Genomic DNA, 8,070 nt, shown 5'->3' with positions numbered 1-8,070 from the left:
TTGCATTAACTAATAGGTCAAGCGTGATACAATAAAGAGCATGATTGAGTATTTGCTGAGACAAGAAAAAGCATTCCAATCAATCAATGTAAAGTTGACCATTACATTATGAAGCAATTATCATCAGCAAACTGTTCTATAATAAATGATATCCCAAAAAATATGCATGCATATGTTCAATGAGCACATTCTCAGAAAAGCACAAACTTTAAACAAGAGTTTTTTATTTCATACATGAGATAATTTTGGCTAAACGATAGACTTGGATGCATAAACACATGGATGAAGTTACAAGAGGATGAGTCAGAAGTTACTTTTTCTAAGACAAATGACATCCCAAAAAATGTGCATACATATGTACAATGAACACACTCTCAGAAAAACTCAAACTTTAAACGAGAGCTTTTATTTCGTACATAAGATAATTTCATAGTATAGAAATAGTATAGATTTTATGAGAGTTTCCTTGAACGAGTTCTTATCCGACGACACAGTTTGAGACAAGCTTTAGCTTTTCTTTGTCTATGAAATATCACCCAACAATATTTGTTAACTTCATTGGGAGAGTGAAACTATGCAGCATTGTCATATTTGCTAATAAATAAGACAAAAAAAAATGTTTACTATCTTAGAAAGATAACATGGCAAAGGACTTAAAGTTTACAATTGTGTATACTCAAGAAAAAGATACTAGAGAGATAAGAGACAATGTGGTCTCAAAATACAGAGTCTTGAATCCTTTTTCTTATAGATAAAGAGCCTCACTTTGATCACTCTTTACAAAATAACAAAAATATAAATATAAATAGATTACGACTAATGTTGAAAGAGCATGAAACTCCAAGTCTTTTCCATCATAAAACCAATCACTATGTAGGTCCAACAAAAAGTGATGATCTTCTAATTAGAATGATGAAATTTTTATTGCTCCCAGATAGAAAGTCACCTTGTGTCAAATAAGACATTTGTTAAAAGATCTTATTAAAAAATGATATCTTGTAAATATTATTGAAAGCAATGCCTGCTTGGAATACTTTGATACCATGGCTTCTCTCACAATTAAGTGTGATAAAAAAAAGTTAGATCCCACATGAAGAGGATTAAAGAAGTTGAAAATGATGAAAGTGATGGATATGATAGTAACGACATCAATGGTCGTAAGGAAGCCGAAAACGAAGGGGATAAATATAACACCGATCTTATGTCAGAAGGTTATGTAAAAAGATCATAAATTTTCTTGAGATATGAAACTTTATTCTTAATTTTCTTCATTTCTTTGACAAAGTCTTTTTTATAATTATGATTAATACAAATGTTGAAATCTCATAAATTTTTTATTTTTTTATAATTATAATTAATACAAATGTTTAAATTTCATAAAGCATCACAATCTCAAGCAGAGTTGCAACTCGCAAAGGAAGAAGAGAATGAGTCTACCACAAAAGTATTACAGTCTCCACCTGAAGTACAAACCCAATGCATTCTACCTACACAAGAAGTAAAAACTCAATGTGCACCTACAACATCACATTTTAGAAAGGAAGAAGATAATGAATCTATCCCAAAATTATTACAACTTGCACTAGAAGCAAAGACTCAGTGTACACAAGAAATAGAGACTCAATGTGCACTGACAACATCACATCTTGCAAAAGAAGAATTGATTGAGTCTACCTAAAAAATTATTACAGATTGCACCAAAAGTATAAACTCATTGTAGATCATTTACACAAGTAGAGACTCAATGTACTCTTATAGCATGAGAGCCTCAAGAGGATTCATCAGAGTCTATTGTTTTATGAAGCATGTATATGACCTTAGAAACATGAGTCATTGCACATTTTATCCTTGTTTGGATTGACTCATGATGGTGTTTTTGTTACCTATATTAAATGTTACAATACATGAGCATATTTACTTCCATCTCGACTTATAGTTTGTCTCTCGTTATCATTCTCTTATCCTTAGTCTTACTCTCGCATGCCTTACTCTCACACTCTCATCTCCTTCCATCATCATCCTCTATCCTCAGCCTTAATCACGCTCTTTTACTTCTTTTGTCTTACTCTCACACTCTCAGCTCCTTCTTCCGTCATTCTCCTATCATCAACCTTATCTTTCCTTAAAGTTTCATTTTGCTATAATACTTACAGTATTCTCTCCCAAGCCTTACTTCCAAACTTTTTTTCTTTCTCCCGTTCATCACTCCTCAGCTTTGCACTTCATGGATCTGTTTGAAATCATCTCATCTATGGAGGTTGCCATAAGTAGTAATAAAGTTTGGAATGAAAGCAATGAGACAAATAGAGAGAGGAGAAAGAGAGAACGTGCTCCACTCACCCAAGCAAAAAAACAAGAGTTTACTACTTAGAAGCGCCTAGAGGAGAAAATTGAAAAAATAAGTAGGTGTACTATCGAAATAAATAATTGAATTGCATACAGAAGAGTTAGTAGAGTTTCTAAGTGAGGTTACTTCTTGTAGCATGCGTCATGGATGATTCCCACCACATGAAGCTCAAGCCATATAGAATAAAGAAAGTGCTACTAAAAAAAATCAATAATTTATCTTTTATATATAATTGTAATTATATTGACCATGATGAGATTGGATTGAATCTCAGATAAAGATAATCAACACTAATGCTTTCTAGTGAGTATGGAATATAATGTGGACTTATAATTGAACATTGAAAAGTTTAAAATTAATGATATATATGTTGAGAGATATTCTTTTATTCCATTTAATTTCGTCGAGTGAAAGATTTTCGTTCATTGAGAAAATTTGTCCATTCATTTTGTTTTGAGAGAGATTGAGTGCTCATTCTGTTATGAGAGATTTCGTTCATCTTCGTGAGGTTTTTATTCTATGAGAAATTTTTCATTCATGTTCATTTTTACTTGAGAGATTTGAGATATATCCTTGTAAGAGAGAGATTGAGTTGTCTTTTTGTGAGTTCTTGTAAGGAGGAGAACTTTGTAAGAAATCCGATAGAGAAAAAGAGAGAGATTCTTTTCAGAACTTATACTCTCTAAGAGCTCTCTACATCGAGCGCACGTGAGAGAGAGAGAGAGAGAGAGAGAGAGAGAGAGCTTAAAGCTCTAATTGGTGTGCATACCTCGGCCACCTTATAGCTCCAAAGCCTCGCGATCATAACCTTATTGAAACAAGACTACATCAACAGGTGACTACTATGCAATCACGAGAGCTTCGACTAATCCAAACATAAAGCAAGCTCCTAAGGCAACTACAACAGTCAATCTTCAAGCCAAGCGACTCGACAATGGTCTATCTACAGACGAGCGAGCCCTCAACGTAAGCGACAACAAACAACCAACATGGGAATGCAAAAGCAACCCCTACTCAGCAAGTTACACATCGCCATGGATCTTTAGCGCCAGCCCGGATAGCTGCAGCGGCTTCCTCATCCATCCATGAAGCCACAAATCTTCATTAATAAGTACGAGCTACAACACGCAACCCATCTACAATCCGACTCTATGGCCCGCCTACACTACAAAGGCGACGAGCCAAGACTTCTACAACTCAACTACATGATAGTTGACATGGTTATCCTCAGCCTCACTCCAAGGGACTTGGTCAAGAAGCTGACATGTGACAAAAGGCCACATCAACTTTATCTAACCATGTCACATCTGTCATGCAAGCACCCACTTATCTATCATGTGGGCTTATCCACTCGACAAATCACCTTTATAACACACCTTAGTAGAATACCATATCAACTGACCAGTCAAACTACCACATCATTAGTTGACTAGTCAAACTACCACATCAACAGCAGCAGCTGACCAATCAGACAACCATGTCATCAATGCCATATGGCACTCAATCTCTTGCTAGACACACTTACCTCTTGCCAGGCACACTATGCAAACTGCATGTACACCTATGTACCACCTCGTCAGTGCTTCATAGACATAACCCTTCGCAGACACACTTTTTCATGTGACCCCATAGTGCCACATCATCATTTGCATCCTTTTTGCCTCTCCACCTAGATCAAGGTGTATCTCTTGATCCAGGAAGAATTTAAGAGCACTCCAAAACAAAAAAATGCTTGATTTTCAGTGTGCTACGCACTCGCACATCATGCACACATTTTGGTGCAAGTATCACATACTTTCTAGTCTTGACATCAAATCCACCTCTTGTACACACATAAGCCTTTACATCAACACATTTGACCCAGTATCTAAAACGAACAAAAGAAAATGAATTATTTGGTACTTTTTTCATCGCTCGACACTTGGTCTAAATCTAGATTAGAGTATATTAGATGATCCTTAAAGGAGAGAACTCGAAAGCAATCAATCGAAGCCATGTCTAAAAAATTTTAAATAGTTCCTACTCAGAGTTTGTACCTGCACTCGCATACGGCTTCACATCATCACATTTCTTGAAACCTGACTACCTTTAGTTCAATGAGTAGACTTCAGAGTTTTCATAGGCATTGGTCGATTGATCAACGGGAGATTGCACATGATTTGATTTTACACACATGTCACCATTATAAAGCCTATTGGCTATTTTCTAGCATTTGTGCACATCATTTGAGCCTTGTAAGGCGTGTTGGCTATTCCTGGCATCATTTGCCACAAGTCTTATAACATATTAGATTATATATTGCAATTCTATCTTCACCAATAGTTCAAATTTCAATTGACATAGACAGTGTTTTTGCAATTGATTCAGAGTATTTTTCATAGGCACTTTGAGTACTATCTTGCACCATGCCTACCACTAGCAACCTCAATTTGTAAGACGTCTGCTAATCTAGACAATTCAAATTATGGCACATGAAAATACCGAATGGATACCATTCTTGTACTTCGAGACAAACGGGAGTATGTAGATCAATCTACACCTAGATCATCTAACGGTTCAGCAGCAGCTTCCACCATTATCGCAACACAAGTAGAAGGTTCTACACCTACACCAACAGTGTCTACATCTGTAGTAGATCCTACCATTTCCCATCGAGCATAGGCGAAATGAGATGAAAAAGACAATTATGCATATCATTTGATTAAATAGAATATGCAAGATGTCATGTTTGGATAGCTCAACATAGTCAAGACATCTAAAGAAGCATGGGATATGTTTGTAACTCTTTATGAGTCTAAGAACACGTCCAAGATTCTCACATTGAGAAACTAGATCAACCAACGTTTCCGCAATAGCAATGAAATTAGTCATGTGTAGGTACTCAGGATCAAGGATTACAGCAATCAACTCGCAGCAACAAGAGAGACTATGAATCCCACAAAAATGGTTCAAGTCATTTTGAATGGACTAAGAGAGGGATACGAGAATCTAGGCCATAGTATTACCATTCAACGATAAATTCCAACACTGAAAGAGCTATAATTAGTGTTACTTGGTGAAGAACTCAAGACTCAAACACCATTCAAACACACAAAGTCATTCCAATGATCAAGCAGTCATAGCTTCAAATAGGAGAGGTAGAGGTGAAGCATCTCAGAGAAGCGATCATCATTATCAAAATCAACAGCATCAGCATCAACATCCAAGAGGAAATCATTCCAACAAAGGAAGATTTCAAGGAAGAGGAAGTGCATCCACCAACGTGTCAAACATTCAGTGCAACTACTATCATAATTTTGAGGTCAATCCAGCAGCAATCGAGGAAATTTTCATGAAAAAGGAAATCGTTGTTGTGGACATTCAAGTCATAGTCATTATGCCAATAAACCTCAGAATATGTTTCTTGCAAGTGAGGATGAGTAGAAGACTAATATAGTATATCTTGACATTGATTGTAATTCAAAAAGGAATGTAGATATCAAGTCGATCAATCAAATCAAGATCCTTGGTACATCAACAGTGGTGCATCATCTCATATGACAAAGCATCAAGAATGGTTCACAGAGATAAAACCATTAGAATGACAAAAGAATATTATCTACAATGCAAATAACACACCAAATCTAGTTCAAGGAAAAGACATTGTCCCCATGAATAATTTCATTAGTACAAAAGCATTGGTGAAAGATGTACTCTATGTTCTGAAGCTCAGCAGAACCTCTTGTTAGTTTGGCAAATGATCGAACACAACTATAGAGTCATCTTTGATGGGAATGAATGCACTATCAGAGATAAATCTAGAGGATATCAACTAGTAGGAAAAGCATTCAAGGAAGAATGCTGGTTCAAAATGCTATCTTCAATACCATATTTGCATTCCATGTTAGCTCAACAGCAACCAATGCCACTTTCAGCAATATGGCACAAGAGATATGGACATGTCAATTTCAAAAGCTTGATGTAGCTAAGAAATTAAAATATGGCAATTGGAATTCCAAAACTACAGTTTCTTGAAAAATTTTACAAAGTATGTTGCTTTGGTAAACAAAAAACGACCAATTTTGACAGATGCACCTCTCAAGCAAGAGGTATTCTTGATTTAATGCGCAAATGTATGGGGTTATACACAAACATGTAGCATCAATGGTTCATAGTACTACTTGACTTTCATTGAGAACTACAGCAAATATTATTGGGTCTACTTTCTAAAAGAGAAATCTAAAGTCTTTTTCAGATTTCAACAATTCAAAGCCATGGTAGAGAACTAGACATGCAGAAAGATCAAAGTCATGAGATCAAGCAAAGGAGGTGAATAGATGTCTTCAGCATTCATAAACTTTTGCAGAAGTAATGGCACTTGAAGACAATTCACTTGTGCACATACTCCTCAACAGAATGCAAGAGCTAAAAGGAAGAATGATACTTTAGCAGATAATGCTACAACAGTGCTCAGTGAGAAGCATCTTTCGAATCAATATTGGATACAAGAAATTGCCACTGTAAACTACTTACTTAATCAGCTTCCAACCAAACTGATTCAAGATATGACACCTTCTGAGGCATTCACTAGATACAAGCCACGCATTGGGCATCTCCACATATTTGGTTGCATAGCATATGCCCACATACATGACAATCATCACAAAAAGTTGGATGTGAAGTCACATAAATGCATCATGGTTGGCTACAATGAAGAAAGTAAAGCATACAAGTTGTATGATCCTTATGATGCATTCACTGGATACAAGCCACGCATTAGGAATCTTTGCATATTTGGTCGCATAGCATATGCCCACATACATGACAATCATCGCAGAAAGTTGGATGTGAAGTCACATAAATGCATCATGGTTGGCTATAGTGAATAAAGAAAAGCATACAAGTTGTATGATCCCAGCAACCAAAAAGTCATAATCTCTAGAGATGTAATCTTTGATGAAGAATCGGAATGGAAAACATCAAATACACAGGAGATAGTCACACCGGTTACTCATTCATCTACAAAAAATATTGATGAAGAAGAGTAAGAATTACCAAAGACACCCCAAGTAGAGTAACAACTCAGACAGTCTACTAGGAAAAGCGAACCATTAGCCAAATTGATATATGCTCAGAAAGGCAAAGCATTTTAGATCGAAACCACCAATTATGCCCTTATGACTACCATCATGGTCACAGAAGAGCTAGTGTACTTTGAAGATGCAGTTGACAAGCCAAAATAGCAAAGTGTTATGAATGAAGAAATGTAAAAACAATAGTTGAAAATCTCAGATACATGAAGTCCAATGTAGATCATAGTATCTACTATAAAGTTAAAGGAGAAAGCATCACTATTGCACTTTTGTATGTAGATATAATCGTGACACGAATTAATGATAGCTTCATTAGCAAGTTGAAATAAGACTTATCTATAGAGTTCAGCATGAAAGATCTTGGACTAATGCACTATTGTCTTGAAATTGAGTTCTGGAGAGACTCAACCAGCACCTTCATGAGCTAGTAGAAATATTGGATAGTCTAACAAGACCTATCTACAAAGTTTGACATAAAGATCTTGGACTTATGCATTATTGTCTTGGAATTGAGTTCAAGAGACTCAAACAGCACCTTCATGAGTGAGTAGAAATATGTGAACAGTCTCCTAAAGAAGTTTCATATGGTAGATTGCAAGATTGCAGAGCAACTCCCATCGAATGAAGTTTGAAACTTACAAAAGATCGAAA

The sequence above is a fragment of the Dipteris shenzhenensis genome, chromosome 22 (genome assembly GCF_047967505.1).
Source record: "Dipteris shenzhenensis isolate YYH24624 ecotype China chromosome 22, Dip_SZ_1.0, whole genome shotgun sequence".
Lineage (NCBI taxonomy): Eukaryota > Viridiplantae > Streptophyta > Polypodiopsida > Gleicheniales > Dipteridaceae > Dipteris > Dipteris shenzhenensis.
Note: the sequence above shows the minus strand (reverse complement) of the source record.